Source organism: Impatiens glandulifera, chromosome 7 (genome assembly GCF_907164915.1).
Source record: "Impatiens glandulifera chromosome 7, dImpGla2.1, whole genome shotgun sequence".
Classification (NCBI taxonomy): Eukaryota; Viridiplantae; Streptophyta; class Magnoliopsida; order Ericales; family Balsaminaceae; genus Impatiens; species Impatiens glandulifera.
In genome coordinates, this window is record NC_061868.1 from 8,816,282 (window position 1) to 8,839,843 (window position 23,562).

The window sequence follows — 23,562 nt, forward strand, 5'->3', positions numbered from 1 at the left end:
CTATTTTTGCTGCCACCTGAGAGAATGGCACACTCCCCCGCATGATGTGTCATTCGAAGATTCTTTCGATTTTAGGAATTCCGCTCACTTCTTACCTATTTTTGAAAACATCAATTAACACTTAATAGTTAAGTTATAAACAATGATGTATAAAGTTTAAAATTTAAAGATTCGCATGGAAATCGTCTCGGAGAAAGTGACGATCCAAAATGTAATTTCAATCATCTTCCGTATATTCATTTGGTTTGTGTGCTTTGATAGCTTCTACATCCCCATTATGAGCTTTAACATGATTCCGGTTGATATCACATCGATTCCTATCCCAAACCACCTTAACATGTTCCATTATATGTTTCCGATAATACTCAATATGTTCTGGCACTGCCTCAAAACGATTCTGCAAAGACACGAGATTAATTATTATTATGTATTAGAGAATGAAATTTAATACAAGATATTAACACTTACCGTTACCTACCTCCAAAGATGCTCTATGTCGGTGAAGCTCAAGTCTAACCAATGTAGGAGACGATGTGATATTACAGTCGGATCCCGAACCACGATCCCAATATGTTTAGACCATGTAGTGCCGTTGTCGCAACACACTCTCCCATTTGGTGAGAATTCTATTGTCATTTTCTCACCCACGCTCAACTTCGAGAGGGCCGTGTTCCTATTTTTGCCCCGTCCCTTTCTCTTTGATGTAGAACCTACAAAAAAATTATATAACATTAATAAATGAATTTTTATGTATTCAAATATTATAACTTATACCTTCAGGCTGGGAGGATGATGTCGTCATCATCTCAACCTTAGGTAACGTCGGATCTACATGGTCGGGTGTGTCATCTGGCTCATTAGAACCACCTGCCTCGAGGAGATCGGTGCTCCTCTAGAAATCGTCGAGATGCCCAGACATGCCCCCTTTATATTTCAGCTTTGGTGTCATCTCTATTAAAAAAAAGATGTTACATAGTTTTAACTAAATAAATTCAAATAAAATACAAAGAAACCTTAATTAGATGTTCGAATAACGTGGGTTTATTTGAGTCAATTTTCTCTTTACCCGTTCTCATAGGAGGAATAAAATTCATCTCTAGATGGAAACACACATTTCAGTTAGATATCATTCATCAAAGACTTGACAAACTTCATCTAATAATATTAAACAACATTTTGATCCAATTTACTTTACAAGAGAAGAATAGCAAATTTTGAAAGATTGGGTACTTCTTCAAGACATGCAAACCTCAACTGGGACAGAATATTATCATATCACAATAGTACACAGCTAGGCTGTTTCTTGACAACTCAAACCATTTAAGCATATTTTAGATAGAATACAGATAATTAAACATTTGTGGTAAAATAAGTCTTAGATCTGGTAGATAGATGGTTTATCTTAATTTCACTGTTATTCCTAAAAAAATTTATCCAATTCCAAATAGTCATCTATCTATCCATTAAAAGTAGAGTAAACGGTTATATGCCATACTATGTATGACCTATATGAGGAGTAATCAGAGTTCAGATCAAAGATTAAATTCATCAGTCATTAATATTATGAAGAAGAAAAGCTTGCAAACCAATTCAAATACTACTACGCATACATCAGTCTAGATTTCAAACGAAATAGAAAGAGAATGTACGATTTTAAACAATCAAAATGATCAATCTGTAACAATCAAAACGAAAGAGAAAGAGACAGAGCGATAACAATGAAAATAACAATGAAAATCAGTAAAACAACAAAGATAAGTATTGACAGACCTGCAGATTCGTTTATGAGATAAGTTTGAAGAGAAATAGATGGAAGATTAAGAACTCACCGAGTTTGATATGAAAACCCCTGTAGATTCGGCGTCAATAGAAGCGGCGCCCCTGCAGATTCGGCGACGGCGACTGAATCGGGAGGACGACGATGGAATCGGGAGGATGACGTTAGGATCTGGTTCGCGATTGAAGGATGTTAGGATTTGTATCTCCCAAATCCTACCAGCTTGAAAACAATCTGTAAAAACACAAGAAAGAAGAACACAAGAACACACAGATTTATAGTGGTTCACTCAAATTGAGCTACATCCACTTCAGCCACCACCAGATTTACTATGAAGAAGAAAAAGGAATACAGAGTTTTTGTCTCACACTTTATCTCTCTAAAATTCTGTCTAACCAATGTAAACCCTTAATAATCACATATTTATAGGGTAAACATTCAGGTAATAAACCTAAATAACTTTGGTCAGGCCCAAGCCCAAAACCAAAAAAAAGAAAACCCAATAAACTCTAATTAACAATGTAGAGTTTATTATAAGTGTTAGCTCCATAACTCAACAATCTCCCACTTGGAGACTAACTTCATCATCTCTTGATCGGTAGTGGCTTTCCATTCGGTGTCTTAACGAAGAAGACCAACTGAAGTTGCACACAACTTCAGTTTCTCATTTGCCACAGCTTTCGTCAACATATCAGCTGGATTCTCACTCCCGGGAATCTTCTCAAGAGCTAATACTCCATCTTCTAAAGCTGACCGGATGAAATGATAACGAACTTGTATATGCTTCATCCTGCCATGATAAACAGGATTCTTTACTAAATGAATGACACTCTGACTGTCGCATCGTAACACACTTTCCTCGTAGTCTTGACCCAATTCTCGCAAAAAGTGTTGTAACCACATCATCTCCTTAGCAGCTTCTGTCACATCAACATACTCTGCTTCACAACTAGAAAGAGCAACAATCTTCTGCAATTTTGATACCCAACTAATTGCAGTACCTCCCAGAGTATAAATGTACCCTGTTGTGCTCTTCCTACTATCAACATCACCACCATTATCAGCATCAACATATCATTCTAAACCCATATTAGACTTTCGAAAACACAAAGCGAGACCCGTACTTCCTCTTAAGTATCGTAGTATCCACTTTACTGCTTCCCAATGTTGTCTACCCGGATTGCTCATGAATCTGCTAACAACTCCCACTGCATGTGCTATGTCTGGTCTTGTGCAAACCATCGCATACATAATACAACCAATGGTAGAGGCATACGGAACAGTGGTCATGTAAATTTTCTCCTCCTCTATTGAAGGCGACTGATCTTTAGATAGTCTGAAGTGACTAGTTAAGGGGGTAGTAACTGGTTTTGCATCATATAAGTTGAACCTGCTAAGAACTTTCTTCACATATTCTTCTTGTGAAAGCTTGAGAACTTCTTCATCCCTGAAAATTCTCATCCTAAGGATTTGTTTAGTAGCACCCAAATCCTTCATTGCAAACTTTTCAGACAACTCTTTCTTAAGCTTTTTAATCTCATACAAGCTTGCTCCAGCAATCAACATGTCATCAACGTAGAGAAGAAGAATAATGTACGATTTATCAAACCTTTTGATATAGCAGCAATGATCAGCTTCACACCTCAAAAAATTGTTACTTTTCATGAAGCTATCAAACTTCTTGTACCATTGTCTTGGAGCCTGTTTCAAACCATACAGACTCTTCTGAAGCTTACACACAAGCTCATCCTTTCCTTTGATTTCAAATCCTTCTGGTTGTCGCATATAAATTTTTTCATCTAGATCACCATGAAGAAAAGCAGTTTTGACATCCATTTGTTGAAGATGAAGGTCTTCTTTCACAACCAAACTCAAAATAGTTCTAATTGTCATCAATTTAACTACTGGAGAGAAGATTTCATTGTAGTCAATACCTTCTTTCTGTTGAAGTCCTTTCACAACCAACCTTGCCTTGTACCTCATCGTTTTATCATGTTCTTCTTTAATCCTGAAGATCCATTTGTTGTGAAGTGCTTTCTTTCCCTTTGGTAGCTCAATGAGCTCCCAAGTCTGATTCAACATCAAAGAGTCCATCTCATCTTTCATCGCAGACTCCCACTTAACCGATTCATCAGATTGTATTGCTTCCTCATAGCATTCAGGTTCACCTCTATCTGTCAACAAGATATAGTTTAGAGATGGAGACCACCTCTCAACTGGTTTTCGATTCCTTGATGATCTTCTCAACTGTATAACCGGTGTTTGCTGATTTACCTCTAGGGCCACGTTCTCAACGATTTCATCTTCAACAACACATTGTTCTTCTTCGACAACCGGTATATATTCAGCTGAAAATTCTCTCAAATCGACTGTACCAGTCTCTTCCAACTTGGAATCACCACCTGATGTCTTCCCAACACAATCTTTGTAGAGAACCTGTTCATTGAAGATAACATTTCTGCTACGAATGATCTTCCGATTTTGATTATCCCAGAAACGATAACCAAACTCGATATCACCATAACCAATAAAAAAACATTTATTAGACTTTGGATCAAGCTTGCTCCTATCACATTCATTAATATGAACATATGATAAACATCCAAACACTTTCAAATAAGAAATGTTTACCTTTTTATTGCTCCAAGCTTCTTCAGGATTCTGAATTCAAGAGGAACAGAGGGTCCTCTGTTTATCAAATAGGCAGCATTATTAATAGCTTCTACCCAGAAGGTTTTAGGCAGCCCTGCATGCAATCTCATGCTTCTAGCACGCTCGTTCAATGTTCGATTCATTCTTTCAGCTACTCCATTCTCTTGAGGCGTTCGGGGAACAGTCTTCACCATACTGATCCCATTCTCAGCACAATACTCTTTGAAATCTGAATTGATATATTCACCTCCGTTGTCGGATCTCAAGCACTTAACTTTCTGATTTGTTTCTGTTAGATAAATTCAAGACCGGTTCGAATAAACCTAACTTAAACAAACTTCCCATGCAGGAACAAGGAACCGGACCGGATGAACAAAAGAAAACCAACTGAAGAAACCGAACCGGTCAAGTCACCATACCGATCAAAAGCATTCTGAACATGACCGCACAAAGGATCGGCCAAAGCTTAAAACCAGAACCATCAAACAACCGATCATCCACAAAACAAGAATAACCGGAAGAAGTCCGGTTACTTCACTACCAAAAGATATTCGGCCAAGTCAAGTGGCCGACTACTACAAGAAGATACTTTGGGTATCTGTTGAGAATGATACCAAAGGAACAGACTGAATACTTCCATATCCATGCAAGTCTGAGGAAAGACTGTAGGCTGCAGAAAACAGTACTACCGGATCCTTCTACTTCGGGATAAGCCAGAAAGGAAATCTTCAAAGTACAGACAACTGTCCAAACAGACAGTGTCTACATTGAGTAAAAGACAAACCCAGCAGGTTTGCCTTACAGACCGGCAGGTCTGAAACAGGATACCAGGTCTGAGATTGACCGTCAGGTCTGAGGAGACGACCGGCAGGTCTGAGACACTGAATCACTGCACCTCTGATCAGCCAATCGGATTCAAGGCAGTGAAATATGACCGTTGGCATATTTCACCTATAAAAGGAGGCAGTTGCAGAAGAGTAAATGTGGGACACACATTGGGATAACAAGAGCTAAAAGCATTTACTACAATAACAGTGTGATATTCTAGAAAGCCTAAGTGTTGAAAGTTAAAGTGTGTTCTACAATTTCAGTGTAAATTGTAAGAGTGTTATCGAGCAGAGAATAAGTCTCGATCGGCTTGTATTTGTATTCCTTAGTGAATATCCTTCTCGCGGTTTCGAGAGGAAGGGGTGACGTAGGAGTTTTATCTCCGAACATCCATAAAAAATTTGTTGTGTTATTTACTTTCTGTTGGCTTCATTACATAACCGACTAACTTAACCATACCGCTCCAAACCGAATCTATACTAACCATACCGAACATCCAGATTACCGAAACCGACCCACCATCTCCAAATCTTCATCATCCGAAACCGACCGTGCCTATCATACAAGTGTACCGCTTCAACCTGAAAGCAAACCTCTTCCGCGCTTGAACCTAGTTCAAGGGTTTGTGACAGGTTGTGTAGTATTGAAACCCCGGTGTTAATCTCTAACCGGATTAACCACCACCCTACGAGTGAGAACCGCTAACCGGTCCAACCCCCGGTCCACCAGCGGCGACCTAGATCCTATCAATTGGTATCAGAGCAGTTAGTTTCAACACTCAAGCAAACATGTATCAGGATAGACCTCCAATGCTAGAAGGTGATGACTTTGCCAACTGGAAGGCACGCATGCACCTGCACCTAGTCACCTTGGATGATGAAATGGAATCCATTCTAACCGAAGGACCAATAGTCATTGATAAAGACAGAAAAGAATGGACGGCTGAAGATAGGAGAAGAAACAATCTGGACAATCATGCTAGAAACCGGATCTCCAACAGCGTGGACAGAAACACATACTGCAAGATCAGAGACTGCCAAACCGCGAAGGAGACATGGAACACGGTTATCCAGATCTTTGAGGGAAATGAAAGAACAAAGGAGAACAAGATAATGGTAGCCACACAGAAGTTTGAAATCATCAAAATGAAACCAGGAGAAACTATGAAGGAATACAGTGACCGGTTCACTGGTGTGTTAGATGAGTTAGCTACTCTGGGCAAGAAGTATGACAACAAAGAGGTCATTATGAAAGTTTTGAGATCTCTTCCAAGTGCTTGGGACATAAAAACGATGGTAATGAGGGAATCAAAGAGTCTACGTAAGATGAAATTATACGATGTATTCGAAGATCTAAAGGCATACGAGTTCGAAATGAAATCTAGAACCGAAGAGGAAGTCTCAGCCTCAACATCAACCAGAGCACTAATCACATCTACAGAACCGACTGTACCTGCTCCTGTACCTACACCTGCACCGATACCGGCTCCTGCACCTGCACCTATCAGAACAGCCGAACAGTTTACAGAGGACGCCATGGCAATGCTTGCACAGAAGTTTGGGAGGTTCATGAAAAGGAGCCAACCGACAAACAACTACTATGGTGACAAATCCAATGTAAGATGCTACAACTGTAACTGTATGGGACATTTTAAGTGGGAATGCAGGAAACCAAGAAGGGATACCCAGAAACAGGACTATCAAAATGACAGAAACAATTATCAACAAGCCGGTGAAGGAAGTGAGGTACCGAAAGCACTGATAGCCGACGATGGTGGAAGTTTGTGGGCTCGCAGTGACAGCGACGATGAACTCACGTGCCTCATGGCCAATGAGGAACAGGTATTCGATTCTCCCTATGATGAATTTACTAAAGATGAGTTATATGAAGCATTGAATGACATGGTAGAAGAATATAAGAACCTATTGACCATGTTACCTAAACACCTCAACATCAAGACCGATCCCATAGCACCTATCCCAATAGAACCAGAAGCACATATTATAACCGAACCGGAAGTCATACAACCTGATGATGCCCACACCCTAGAAACCGAGTTAGATCCTAAGATCGAACAACCTAGTGAACCGACTAGAGACCTAACCGAGGAAGAGAATGCCCGATTTCAATATACGATGGCCGCCTATAAAAGATCTAGCGATATAGTAAAGGATATGAATAAACACTATAGGCATCCTCGTTGTAAGCGTGGTCTAGGATACACAGGAAATAGCTCCAAAGACCGAAAACCCATAGAGAAAGCAAGGCTTACAAAAGGAAATCTTCCCTTTATAAAATTCCTTAAGAGCACCTGGACAGCCGAAGAAGAGGAAACCGCATATTATAGGGAAGAGAAGCTAAAATACGATTATGTTGGCCCAACCGATTCATGGCTTGACCTTGAGAAAAGGAAAGCAGAAATCCTCAAATATAAGAAAGATTTTCCTGAGCCACGTAGGTCAAACTATAGATCACCGAATCAAAGACCATCTCCATTTAGGTCATCTGAAGGAAAACCGAAATACACGAGACCGAGTGCCAAAAGGACAGTTAAAACCCTAGCAAAGAAAACTGTCCGGTTCATCAAGGTTTGGATACCTAAGGGACTAATCGCATGTGGACCCAAGTAAATGTGGGTACCAAACAGTTGTAAATATGTACATTTTGCAGGATCCAAAGAAACGGCTAGGAAATTCCGAATGGTTCTTGGACAGCGGTTGCTCCAGGCACATGACCGGAAATAGCAATTTGCTAATCGACATCAGATCAGTAACCGGTGCTCTAATTACCTTCGGTGACAACTCAAAGGGTAAAACTGTGGGCAAGGGTAAGATTGTCCATGGTAACCTAACCATTGATAATGTACTTCTAGTTGAAAACCTACGTTTTAATCTACTTAGTATTAGTCAGATGTGTGATGCCGGATACACGGTAGAATTCCTTAAACATGCATGCTTAGTTAAGGACTCTCAAGGTATTGTATTACTAACCGGAAATAGGATAGGTAACATTTATAAGGTAGACTGGAAAACAAGAGTAGAATATCCTATATGCATGATAGCTAAAACCGATCAAACTTGGTTATGGCACAAGAGACTAAACCATCTAAATATGAAAACCTTAAACTACATTCGCGGTAAAAAGCTAGTTGAAGGTATTCCTGATATAGTATTTAACCAGGATAAGGTCTGTTCAGCATGCCAGATGGGTAAACAAACTAGGTCATCTTTCAAGAGTAAAGGAAATATTCAATCTAGCCGGTGTCTAGATCTTCTTCACATGGATTTATTTGGACCAATTCAGGTCATTAGCCTAGGAGGCATGCTTTACACCATGGTAGTTATTGATGATTATTCTAGATATACATGGGTGATATTTCTACCATCTAAACGTGAAGCTGTATCAAACCTGATCACACTTCTTAAGCGGTTGCAAAATGAAAAATCAACTCGTATCAATAGCATTCGAAGTGATCGAGGTACCGAATTTACTAATAGTACATTAACTGCATATCTTGATGAATCCGGCATTCGACACGAGTTGTCTAGTGCTAGGACTCCTCAACAAAATGGCCTGGCCGAGAGAAGAAACCGGACTCTCAAGGAAGCCGCACGGTCTATGATAGCCGACTCCGGCATTGCTCAGAAATTCTGGGCTGAGGCTATCAACACTGCATGCCATACACAAAATCGGTCTTTAATAAACAGATTTCACAACAAAACACCGTATGAGGTTTATTTTAACAGAGTTCCTAAACTCAAGTACCTCAGGATTTTCGGTTGTAAATGTTATATTCATATAAATGGTAAAACCCAACTCACCGCTTTTGATGCAAAGACCGATACCGGCATCATGCTTGGATACTCGGCAGTAAGTAAAGCATATATAGTATATAATAATAGAACTGCAACCATGGAGGAAACAATTCACGTTGTTTTCGATGAATCGGTTGAAAGCAACACTGCTTCATGCTTTGATCTACACAACAGATTTGAAAATAATGATATTCATTCTGACAGTGAAGATGAGACTCCGGTCTTCAGGCGGTTTGTCCATGACCTAATGGGTAATATTGATACCCAGCCGGATCAAGCTGTTTCACAACAGGAAGCTGACACTTCGGTCCAATCCGAGGAAGTCGGTCGGTCTGACAATCTCGGTCAACCTACCGACATGTCTAGCCTTGGTCAAGTTACCGGTAATTTGGTAGACACTCCTGAACTGAATCTCAGAAGAAACAGTAAACACCCTCCCGAGCAAATTATAGGTGACCCTTCAGAACCTGTTCGAACTAGGAGTCAACTTCTGGAAGGATATTTTAACTCTGCTTTTATATCCCAGATTGAACCGAAAAGAATAGATGAAGCATTGTCAGATCCGGATTGGATCTTGGGAATGCAAGAAGAGCTAAACCAGTTCGAGAGTAGTAAAGTCTGGTACTTAGTTCCCAGACCGAAAGATAAATCGGTCATAGAACAAGATGGGTATTTAGAAACAAACTCAATGAGGACGGTTTGGTCACGAGGAACAAAGCCAGATTAGTGGCTCAAGGTTACAAACAGGAAGAAGGCATTGACTTTGAAGAGTCATTTGCTCCTGTAGCCAGGATTGAAGTCATTAGGATTTTTCTTGCATTTGCTGCTTTCAAAAATTTCAAAGTTTTTCAAATGGATGTTAAAAGTGCATTTCTGAACGGTGATATACGTGAAGAAGTGTACGTTGAACAGCCACCCGGTTTCAAAAATGCTGCATTTCCAAACCATGTATACCGGCTGAACAAAGCTTTATATGGTCTAAAGCAAGCACCTAGGGCCTGGTATGATACGCTAACCGCATTTTTATTAGAGCATGATTTCACCATCGGTTCGGTGGATAAAACCTTGTTTAAGTTTGAAAAGAAGGAACATATCCTACTTGTTCAAATTTATGTAGATGATATTATTTTCGGTTCCACCGATCCAAAGCTCTGTGACAAGTTCTCAAAAATGATGACTGACAAATTTGAAATGAGTATGATGGGAGAATTAAGTTTCTTCCTAGGTCTTCAGGTTAAACAACTCAAGGAAGGAACATTCATCAGTCAACCTAAATATACCAAGGAGCTTCTGAAGAAATTCGGTATGGACACCTGCTCCTCGGCGGCTACTCCAATGAGTTCATCCATTAAACTGGACAGAGATGATGAAGGCCAATCAGTAGATCAGATTGCATACCGGGGCATGATCGGCTCCCTATTGTATCTGACAGCAAGTAGACCGGACATCCTGTTTGCAGTTGGTGTGTGTGGGAGATTCCAAGCAAATCCAAAGCAATCCCATTACACAGCCGCAAAGAGAATACTGAAGTATCTAAAGGGCACACCTGATGTCGGTCTGTGGTACCCAAAAGACTCATCATTTAATCTGACAAGCTATTCAGACGCAGATTATGCAGGATGCAAGATCGACAGGAAAAGCACCAGTGGAACATGTCAGTTCCTAGGTGACCGATTGGTGTCATGGCACAGCAAGAAACAGACATCGGTGGCTACATCAACTGCGGAGGCTGAATACTTGGCGGCCGGAAGCTGCTGCTCTCAACTCCTCTGGATCCAACAGCAGCTGAAGGACTTCGGTATCATAGCCGAAGAGTCACCGATCTTCTGTGACAACACAAGTGCCATTGCGATCACCTACAACCCGGTTCTCCACTCCAGAACCAAGCACATCGACATCAGACATCACTTCATCCGAGAGCATGTCACGTTGAAGCATATCCGGCTGGAATACGTACCGACCGATCAACAAGTGGCCGATATCTTCACGAAGCCGCTGCAGGAAGCTAAGTTTTCTCAATTTAGACTTACTCTCGGCTTAACCGACATTAGCCAAATTCTTCCAAAGGATAATTAAAGGGAAATCGGTTCAGACAGACAAACCGATAATTCTTCCTAAGAAGTTGAACTTTGAATCTTCGGGGTGTTTGCGGAAGAACCGCCCAGTCTATCAAAGAAAGTAAACCGACCGGCTACTTGGTGCATGCACCAAATAACCGCATCGGGATGAACAACTGATGTCTGACCGGTTCGGAAGAAGGCTACCCCAGATTATTTGAATTTCAAACAGAAGAGGAATAGTTATCAGAGGTTAAAGGTCTCTGTTCTGCATCATTGCCTTTTCAGAATAAACCTAGTCGCGCCTAAAAAGACGTGAAGATCTTTTGATATCTTTCACAGTCCAGGCCTATGACCGACACCTAGACCTGCAAAACTGCCTATTTTATGCAAAGATCCTTATCCTGCGGTTAATATACTTCATCTCATTTAATGCCCGAATAATAGGTTAGCCCCAAAACCAGTATTTAAAGGAAGCACTCTTTCACTCAAACACTCACAAAACAATACACTCTTTCCATCACTAAGGCAAAAATCTCACAAGAACATCTTCTCTCTAAGGCAACCTACCCATGTCTATCTTCACAAACATTCTCCAAGTAGACTTTGAATCTTGCTCCGATACCGATCATTATGAGTTGTATCGGATGATCAAACAACTGGAAGATACTAGCCTCCAGTATTTCCTGGATGACAAGCAGATCATCTATCCTCAATCTGTCTTGGAATTTTACAACAACGCCAGGGTATACCGGGGAACACCCCACTTTGAGACCCACATCCAATCTAAGGTTGGGGGTATTCTCTTTGACTTCACCGAGCAGGACTTCGCTCGGTGCTTCGATCTGCCCAAACAAGGGCTAACAGACCTAAACCCTCCGGCCGATACTAAGGCTGAGGTCTCTCTCGCCCTAGCTCGGTCGGACGAGCCTGTTGCTGATCATGGTTCCAAATCTCCTTTGAGGGCTGAGTACCAGCTCCTCAATGATATAATAGGAAGGGGCATCCTTGGAAAAGATGTCACCAACATCTACTGCACGGCAACGTTCAACATGATGGCGGCCATCATCACCAGAACGCCGGTCAATTGGTCTAGGGTGCTGTTCGACGTCCTTATTTGGATAATCGGCACCCGGTCAGTGGCTTTCGTTCCCCAGATAAGCCGACTTTTTGAGGAGCTTGGAGTCCCAACCTGTCCCGGCGAAGGTTTGACCCATAGTCAGGTGTTCACCAGAGAAGTCATCGACTCATTCTACGATCGAGTTGAGAGAGAGTGGAGGAGGAGGAACTCCAATCCCCGCGGCCATTAAGTTACTCCTTCCTGCATCCGGTCGTTTTGCTTCATGCACCGGATGCATTCTTAACCAACTCCATTTTGATCATATCGGTTTCCTTCATGACTATTTCGGCTTTATTAATGTCTCTTGATTTCATATGTTTCTCATCGTTCCTGAATGCCATTTTCGGTTTTGTTCCTATTATTTTCGGTCTCTATCTAATCAATTTCGTTATGTGTTAAATGCATTTAATGAGATAATCCCAATTAATGAGATAACTCCTAACCACCCAAATATTTAATTACCAACTAATCTGGTCACTTCCCAACTAATATTTACCTTGGGCCCTGCAATTTGCTCCTTCCCCATGCGCCTTGAAAAGGGAAAGATTCTCTTCCTTAATAAAACAAAACTGACCATCAATGCACAGATTTTCCCTCCAAAACCGATCCTATATAAGGAGCCAATCTCCTTTCATTTTATCACATCCAAAAGTGCAAAACACTTGTATTCATCTTGAACATCTCTTGAATCTCTCTCTCAATATCATAATCATGCCGAGTCGAACTTTGGGAAATTTTTTAAACGTCGATTTCGACTCATGTCTGGCAGAATGGGACTATGACCATCCAAAGAAACACATGTTTGAAAGCCTCATTGTTACCGGTCTTCAAACCTTCCTCGAAGAATCCGGTCACATACTAATTGAGGATGTCAAGGAATTCTTCAGAAATGCCTGCAACTGGGGCGATCGCATTGTCACCACTGTAAGGAATCATACCTTCCGGCTTGATGAAGCCGAATTTGCCACCCTCTTCAATCTGCCCAAAGAAGGGTTCTCTGATTTCCCAACCATGGAGGGACTTGATGAATACTACTATGGGTTACGCTGCTCTGCCACCCTTGATCCGGTGGAAACCCATGGGTTAAAAACCCGCCTCGGTCGTAGTACTCAGCTACTTCTTGAGATTGTCACTCGGTCCATTCTGTGCCAATCTCCAAATCAGCGGTATTCAAAGAATACCTACAACATCATGACTCACATCTACCACCAAACGCCCATCAATTGGTCAGCGGTCCTTTTTCAAAACTTGAGGAATATGGTGCTGACCAAGAAAGGTCTCGGCTTTGCACATCACATCAGCAAGTTGATTCTCAAGTACCGGCCAGATTTTGGACCGGGCACGCCGGCATCCCCCTCAAACATTCTTGATGCAGATGCGGTGGTGGAAAAGTATTCCAGAATGGTTCTTACTGCTTAAATATTTATCTTTCGTATCATTCTATCGGTTTTCTCTATGTACTCTTTCGTATCGGTCTCTTGAATAAAATATCGTTTCAGTTTCAATGACCGTGTCTCTCTACTCTTTGCGCATTTATCTAAGTAACCGAATATTAACTCGTTCTTATCCGGTTTCATAAAATCTGATCAAAACTGTTAATCGAAATGTCTGATTAGACTTAGAAACCGATTATTCATTCGGTCTCAAAGGAAAGAAAGCGTCATCCATGACATAGGCTAAGTGTTTTGGAGGGAAAATTCCCGCTCAAAATTGCCGCCCACAGTTTTCGGTTTCCCGCCCATAGTTTGGCGTAGTTTTACCTTGGAGGGAAAATTCCCGCCCATTCATGATGGGACGGTTGGGCTTCCAAACCGTGACTATAAAAGGGGGTCTTCGGTCATTTCTTTCATTCTCACGCGAATTCACTTTATCTCTCTAACTTTTCTAAACTCTTTGAAGCCGTTTTCCCTCATTCTCAAACTCTTCAACATGGGTCGTGATTCGGCGCTGTTCAAACTATACTCTCAAGTGGACTTCGAGGAAATCCGGCAGAATGGGACGACCGAAGCGAAGGACGTTATTGATAAGCTGATTAAGACCGGTCTGGGATATTTCCTAGGCGGTCCTCACGTAATTTATAAGGAAGCGGTCGAAGAATTCTTCAACACCGCAAGCGTCTCCTACGACAGGATCATCGCAACGGTTTGCGGTTCCCAAATTGAGATCACCGAAGCTTTGGTGGCCGAAAGCTTGCGTCTCCCAACAACTGGCCAGGATGCAAAGGCAGAAATAGACAATGACACCTTTGAGACAGCGTGCCGCTTCTTATCGGCAACCACTAAGCCGATCACGACATCCAGAAGTAAAAATATGCTGAAGCCGGAATATATCCCGGCATGTGACGTTTTCGCCAGGGCGATACTGGCAAGGGGAGGAAACTTCAGCAACCTCACCAAAGACAAAATCAAGATGATAATCGGTCTGCTGGAAGGAAAAGAGGTTAACTGGGCAAAAGCAGTGTTCGGCAATCTCATGGACATGGTGAAACCGGATTCAACCCGGTCATGGGGATATGCCGTGCCCCTCGGCAAGATCTTCATTCACTTGAACCTCAACGTCGGTCCCGGTGTTGAGCTAATAAAACGTTGTATCATTCGATCAAGGCAATTTCTTCCAAGAACGCAGTCGGCCTCCAGTTCCACAGGTGGCCGAAAGAAGAAGGCCGCAAAGAAAGATGCCCCGGCAAAAGCAAAGACCGGAGGTAAGAGGAAAGAAAAGATAACCTTCGCGGACCCGCCACAACAAACAGAGGATGAAGAGTGGGCCCCTAAGGAATCCGACCCGGAGAGGACCGAAGATGAAACGGTCCATGACGACGATCATTCGGCTCGGAGTCCGAACGATGCCGAACAAAGCGCTAATCCTGAAACCACCGAGGGTGAAGAAGGGGGCGATACAGGAGCCAATGATGAAGGCCACGACAGGGAAGAGGCCGACGAAGCCGAGGCCGAAAGACTAGCCCAGAATATATTTCACGGCATCAACAAACGAGACGAGGACGTCATAGACTTATATTTGGAGTGGCATGAGTACCGGTTCAATACAAAGTATAGAGATATCCTACCGGACTCCTCGCAACAGGATTGCATCGCCAGATTGGAGGAAGTAGAGGACATGATCTTCCGCCTCACAAAATCCAACACAATTCAGGAGGTACAATGCCGAACTTGCCTCCTGATACCGAGAAGCCACCTTCGGAAATTAAAAAGGCGCATCAGAAAGATTAAGGAGGAATATGCCGAAGGGGGATCGGTGTCTACCATAGCGCCGCGAGTATTATCAAAGCTTGAAAAGGGCAAACTGGAAATACGTCAAGAAATAGAGCGGCTGGAAGCAATATGCAACCAAAAGCAAGTACCGGTCTATACTGCTCCGGTAATCGAAGAATTTCCAGTTGAATGCCCAACACCTTCAAGAGAAGAAGTTGAGACACCAATGGATATTGAGGCACCGATGCAAGAAGACGTTGAGGTACCGACTACAAAAATTGTTGAGGTACAAATTTTAGAAGATGTCGAGGTACCAATCTCAGAAACTGCGGTAACGAACTTGGAGGATGCGGTCACATTAGAACCCCCTAATGAGAATGCTGCACTGATAGACTCCAGTGAGAGAGCCGATCCTGATCCCACCGAGCAATCAATTCCCTCTCCACCACCGGAAGCCACCGCCTCGGCCCCTCCTAAAGAACAGATTGATGACCGGCTCCAAAAGTTTGAAGCATCTGTTTCGGGGAGGATTGATGACCAACTTAAGAAGTTTGAAATGTCCATATCAGGGCTGATTGAAGACCGGCTTCAGCAGCTTGACGCATCCATTTCAGAGCGGATCGATGACCGCGTTCAAGTACACGAAGTATCCAAGTTTCAACCGCTCAAGGATTGTTGCAATAAAATATTTGATTCGGCCTTGCAATTCGCCGATGTGACAAAACAGCTTATGGATCAACATCAAGCACGCCTAGCAGAACTCAGCACCGGGCTGTGGGAAGAGGCCGGTGAGCGCGAAAATTGTGTTCAGCGAACCGCAGCTCTGGAGGCTATGACCTCAGACTTAAAGAAGGACTTCGAACGGGTCAACGCGACAATCGACCGGGTCTCGGTACTGGAAAAGAAAAACGAAGATCTCGTGGCCGAAGTAAAGGCACTTACTGCACAGATGGCCGAAATCCTAAAAGCTAAGGAAAACGCAGATGTCGCGACTATAGAGGCTGATGCTCTAGTGGCTAAAAGGGTCCAGGATGCGCTGGACGCCGAAGCAGGCAAGAATAAGGGGGTGCCGCGATCGTCTCAGCTGACCGAAGCAGAATTAGAAGCCGAAAGAATAAGAAGGGCCGAGATCTTATATCCAGGGTATGCTGCGAAAGTGGCCAGTCAGGCCGCAGCGGATGCCGAACGACTGGAAAGGGAATCACGAAGGCTGGCGGGCTATGCAACGGAAAACGAGAAAAAGAAGAAGGCGGCCGCCTCCGCTTCAGCACCGACAAAAAGAAAGAGGCCGGCTCCTAAGAAAGTTCGGATAGCCGAGATGCTCAATGAAATCTCCGAACCGGTCTCTACGGGTACTTCGCAGCAAGACGACCAAGTCGAGGACGAAGTCGAAGAACAGCTGCGGTCCCGATCTAAAAGACCACGACCCTCCCAACAGACCAGGCAACCGCAACCGCAACCGCAACCGAAGAAAAAGAAGAGCGCCTACGAATTCACGGACTCGGAATAGGGACTACCCTTCCTCTTCTTATTTGCCTTAGTATTTATGCTTTGTCTTTTCCGGTTATCTATAAATATATATAAAGTTATTTTTGAATACCGGCCTTATTTTGCATCTCTACATGATTTTGATAATTTTAAATAAAATAATCAAAAAGGGAGAAATTGTTAGATAAAAGATAAAGACTCTTCCAAAACTCCTCCCTCAAAATTTTTCGAAAAATTCTCTAAGTCTTTTTCAAAAACCGGCCAAACAAAACAACCGGCCTACGGTTGCAAACTTACATGATTTTGATAATTTTAAATAAAATAATCAAAAAGGGAGAAATTGTTAGATAAATTCAAGACCGGTTCGAATAAACCTAACTTAAACAAACTTCCCATGCAGGAACAAGGAACCGGACCGGATGAACAAAAGAAAACCAACTGAAGAAACCGAACCGGTCAAGTCACCATACCGATCAAAAGCATTCTGAACGTGACCGCACAAAGGATCGGCCAAAGCTTAAAACCAGAACCATCAAACAACCGATCATCCACAAAACAAGAATAACCGGAAGAAGTCCGGTTACTTCACTACCAAAAGATATTCGGCCAAGTCAAGTGGCCGACTACTACAAGAAGATACTTTGGGTATCTGTTGAGAATGATACCAAAGGAACAGACTGAATACTTCCATATCCATGCAAGTCTGAGGAAAGACTGTAGGCTGCAGAAAACAGTACTACCGGATCCTTCTACTTCGGGATAAGCCAGAAAGGAAATCTTCAAAGTACAGACAACTGTCCAAACAGACAGTGTCTACATTGAGTAAAAGACAAACCCAGCAGGTTTGCCTTACAGACCGGCAGGTCTGAAACAGGATACCAGGTCTGAGATTGACCGTCAGGTCTGAGGAGACGATCGGCAGGTCTGAGACACTGAATCACTGCACCTTTGATCAGCCAATCGGATTCAAGGCAGTGAAATATGACCGTTGGCATATTTCACCTATAAAAGGAGGCAGTTGCAGAAGAGTAAATGCGGGACACACATTGGGATAACAAGAGCTAAAAGCATTTACTACAATAACAGTGTGATATTCTAGAAAGCCTAAGTGTTGAAAGTTAAAGTGTGTTCTACAATTTCGGTGTAAATTGTAAGAGTGTTATCGAGCAGAGAATAAGTCTCGATCGGCTTGTATTTGTATTCCTTAGTGAATATCCTTCTCGCGGTTTCGAGAGGAAGGGGTGACGTAGGAGTTTTATCTCCGAACATCCATAAAAAATCTGTTGTGTTATTTACTTTCTGTTGGCTTCATTACATAACCGACTAACTTAACCATACCGCTCCAAACCAAATCTATACTAACCATACCGAACATCCAGATTACCGAAACCGACCCACCATCTCCAAATCTTCATCATCCGAAACCGACCGTGCCTATCATACAAGTGTACCGCTTCAACCTGAAAGCAAACCTCTTCCGCGCTTGAACCTAGTTCAAGGGTTTGTGACAGGTTGTGTAGTATTGAAACCCCGGTGTTAATCTCTAACCGGATTAACCACCACCCTACGAGTGAGAACCGCTAACCGGTCCAACCCTCGGTCCACCAGCGGCGACCTAGATCCTAACAGTTTTATTTTCAGCCAAAGCCTTCCACTTCTTGAAAATAGCAAATACTTCAGACTTGTGCTTCATAAAGTAAACCCATACTTTTCTTGTTGAATCATCTATAAAAGTCACATAGTAGTATGATCCGCCAATAGAAGAAACAGGTGCAGGTCCCCACACATCAGTGTGTACCAACTCTAGTCTTTCTTTCTTGAGCTTCTTCCCAGTTTTTAAGAAACTCACTCGTTTCTGTTTTCCAATAATGCAATTTTCACATAACTGATGTTCAACAGACTTCAGTTCTGGAATCTGTCCATTCTTCAAAAGAATTTTCATCCCTTTTTCGCTCATATGGCCCAACCTGCAATGCCACAATTCACTGTTCTTCGAGTCATCAACTACAACAGCAATTGTTTCTCTGCAAGTTGAAGTCGTGTATAACGTTCCAGTTTTTTGACCTCGAGCAACAACAATTGCTCCTTTAGTCACCTTCCATGCACCATTTCCACAACTGAAATTGTGACCTTCTTCATCAAGTTGTGTAATAGAGATCAAATTGCGCATTAAACCTGGAATGTGTCTCACCTTATTAATCTTCCAAACAGAATCATTTGCCATCTTCAATTTGATGTCCCCCATGCCAACAATATCCAGTGGCTCACCATCTGCGAGATAAACTTTCCCACAGTTTCCAGCCACATAATTCTCCATTAATTCTTTGTGGGCAGTGGTGTGAAAAGACACTCCCGAGTCCAAAACCCATGAATCTATCGGACTATCAACAGACAGAAGTAACGCATCAGTGACAGATTCTGTAACAACGTTGGCTGCATTATTTTTATCATCACCATTTTTCTTCGGTGCTTTGCAGTTCCTCTTTAAATGACCCTGTTTACCGCAATTCCAACACTCAAATGTCCGCCCAGACTTGGACTGACTCCTCCTGCTCCTTGACATAGATCTGCTCTTACCTTGGTTGAAATTTCTATCATTACCTCTTCCCTTGTTTTCCACATTCAGAGCAGAACCTTTGAATGTTTCACCAGAATCAATTTTACGAACCTCTTCAGCAAGAATACGATCTCTAACTTCAACAAATTTCAGTTTAGCATTTCCAACTGAATTACTAATTGCTGCCCTCATAGGTTCCCAGCTATTTGGTAGAGATGCTAACAAAATCAGAGCACTAACTTCATCCCCAAAATCAATCTCAACAGATAGCAATTGATTCACAATTGTATTGAATTCATTCAAATGAGTAGTGACAGAAGTACCATCAACCATTCTTAAGTAAAAGAGTCTTTTCATTAAGTGTACCTTGTTGTTAGCAGATGGTTTCTCATACATATCAGAAAGAGCTTTCATCAGACCCATGGTGGTCTTCTCCTTTGTTACATTGTGAGCAACTGTCTTGGCTAGCGTCAATCGGACAACTCCCAAAACCTGTCTATCAAGGAGTTTCCATTCAGCTTCATCCATCTTCTCTGGTTTCTCACTCAAAGGAACATGAAGCTTCTTTCCATAGAGATAATCTTCAATCTGCATTCTCCAGAAGGCATAATCTGTCCCATCAAATCTTCCAATCTCATGTCCTATACTGTTCTCACTTGTCATTGTTTCCAATGCTCAGATCTAGCCTAGCTGCTCTGATACCAGTTGTTAGGATTTGTATCTCCCAAATCCTACCAGCTTGAAAACAATCTGTAAAAACACAAGAAAGAAGAACACACAGATTTATAGTGGTTCACTCAAATTGAGCTACATCCACTTCAGCCACCACCAGATTTACTATGAAGAAGAAAAAGGAATACAGAGTTTTTGCCTCACACTTTATCTCTCTAGAATTCTGTCTAACCAATGTAAACCCTTAATAATCACATATTTATAGGGTAAACATTCAGGTAATAAACCTAAATAACTTTGGTCAGGCCCAAGCCCAAAACCAAAAAAAAGAAAACTCAATAAACTCTAATTAACAATGTAGAGTTTATTATAAGTGTAGGCTTCATAACTCAACAAAGGAGACGGCGCCGAAAGTGAGAGAATAAAGAAGAAAGAAAGAAAAAATCAGCCGCGCCTAGGTTTAATTAAAGACTTCTGCGAGGGAGGTTCGGGATCCCTCAAAAAACAATCTGATACTAAGAGCATAAATTAAAACCTCTCGGAAATTATTAATATCAGCAAGGGCTATATATGGCTTTCGGAGATTTATGTATATATCAGCGAGGACTAATAAATGCCCTTGCTTAAATTATATTTTCCGAGAGCTTTCAATTGCTCTCGGTCACTTTCCTCGATGATTATCACATTTTTATTATTGGGAGATGGTTGGGTAATAAGGAATATGTTTGTTGACCGAAGTGAGTTGATAAAGGTCGATAAAGAGAAGAGGGGTATTATCTAGTTGATTGTAAATGATTATGATAATTTTGTTATTTTGTTTTTAACCGTACAAATACACAAATTGATCATCACTCATGTCGAATGATACATTAGGATGATGATTTTAATGTTCATGGTAGCTTTCTAAAGGATCTAAGCCTCCATCAAAATAGCAAAATCTACAATTTTGATGTTTTTGAGGACTAAGAGGACCAAAAAATAAATTTTGCTCAGGACCGAGAGATCCGACCGAGATTTTTAAGCCTGTAATGAGAGGTCTGACTAATGTTCTTCAACTAGGATCGAGAGTTTTGACCAAGGATTTTTACGTCCGACCGAGAAGTCAAACTTAAGAACGAGGAGTCTCGCACCCGATTAAGAACTCTCGATCCTACGACCGGTGACTTCCGCCTAGGACTAAGAGGTTCGACTGAGAAGTCAGACCTAGGATCGATGAGTCTCGCACCCGATCGAGAACTCATGAACCTATGACTAATGACCTCCATCTTGGAACAAGGCATCCGACCGAGAAGTCAGACCTAAGATCGAGGAGTCTCGCACCCAACTAAGAACTCACAAACCTAAGAACGATAACTTCCGCCTAGGACCGAGAATTTTGGTACTCGATTGAGAATTCTAGCCAAGGATTGAGAGGCCTTAGTACCTTGACCGAGGGACTTTCACATCCCGACCAAGGATCTTAAACCCGAACCGAGGGTTTCTCGACTATGACCGAGTGCTTTTTAGCCACGACCGATAAAATGAACCTAGGACCTAGGACACTAGTCCTAAGGCCTATTTGGTTCAATTTTTCAAGTTCCAATGTTATTTTTTGTAATTTTTAAACATCAATTCATTTTCTAAAAATCCCAAAAAATTAGAAAATGATTTCAAATTTTTTTTGGGATACTTGCGCAAAAAATATTTTGACAAATGCTCGTTGAGATTTATTTTAAAACTTAATGCCTTTTAAAATACTGTTATTCAAGTATATTCCTCCTTAGTCATCATCAGCAATCGGTACCAAGATTTAAATAATTGTTGCTATAATTTTTTAAAAACGCACAAACATTCGCATGTTTAGGACTGGAAGAATAATTGGTTAAAATAAAATGTTATACAACCGATTTTTAAAATCCAAATTTATATGTAGAGAACGTTTTTAATACGGGTACGGAGAATGAAGTGTGAAAGCTCTTTTTCCTGAGTATCACTAAACTAAGAACTTGATGAAACTCTAGTTAAAATATGTTTGTACACATATGTGAATTTATTGATTTTCAAATAAATCAATTAACTACTCTATTTTTAAAATAAATAATCTTTTAAATTAATTAATTTAAACAATGAGTTTCTAAATAATCAAATTATAATTTGATTACTGTAAATTTCCAAATTATTTAAATTTGAATCCAAATTTATTATGTTTAATTAAATTCAAAAGATGTTAGGAATCATTTAAAATCTTTTAAAATAATGTTTTATTTTTTTTAAATATTTGATACGCAAATTGAGATTAAAATTTTTGAACCTCGAGCTTGCTCTGGAGCCAAAGAGTTTTGTGGGTCACAAATATATATAAATTATACTATTTCATGCTTTATTACAATTTATAGTTGTACCTCGTACCAAATGCAGTTTTAAGGATAATGAGAAATTGTGAGAACTGTTTTGAGGAGTTGGAGACTTAGAGAAAAAATCATTAAATTCTCGAATTAATTCTTAAAATCATACGATTTTAATATTTCATAAAAGTTAAAAAGTCTGATTTTATGTAAATTTTTACGATTTTAAATTTAAAATAATAAGATTTTACGAGTTTATAAATAATTTTGATTTTATTATTTTATACAATTTTATATTAAAAAATAAATTTATAATTATAAATAAAATAAAATATTATTTATTCAAATAAATTAATATAATTAATTTTATAAACATAATAATTTTTACTTGTTATTATTTTTTAATTAATTTAAATTTAAATATATAATAAGGTATTAAATACTAAATTAAATATATAAATAATTATTATTATTATTACATATACTAATATTTTAAAATTAAACTCTTATTAAATATTCGGTTGAGTTTACAACTTATTAAAAATTTTAAGTAAATTCTTAATTTTGAAAGTATTAATTTATAAGTATTTTTAGTCATTTTTACAAATATTTAAAAATTTGATAGGTAAGCCCAAAATTGAAGTAGTTCAAATATTTTGTAACTGAACCAAGAAGACAGGCCCAATATGTATGACTCCTTGTACCAACCAAGAAGACAGGCCCAATATGTATGACTCCTTGTACCAACTTCTATACTAATCCAACTTAATAATGGGCTATCTGTAAATACTATTTGATACAAATAGATTTATAATTCTTTTTTATCTAAATTAATATTTTATGTGGAAAAAATTAATGTAAATTGGCGATTTTTCTAATTCAAATTCATACTCAGATCTAGTTTCAAAAAGTATTTCCAAATGGGCCAGTAAGAGATGGAAAGATCCAGAAAATCTTGAAATCAAGTCAATTTTGGATCACTTTATCATAATGGAACCAACCATTAAAAAAACATTATTGCTGCAGAGATCTAATAGTGTAATTAGCATCTAGTTAAATTAAG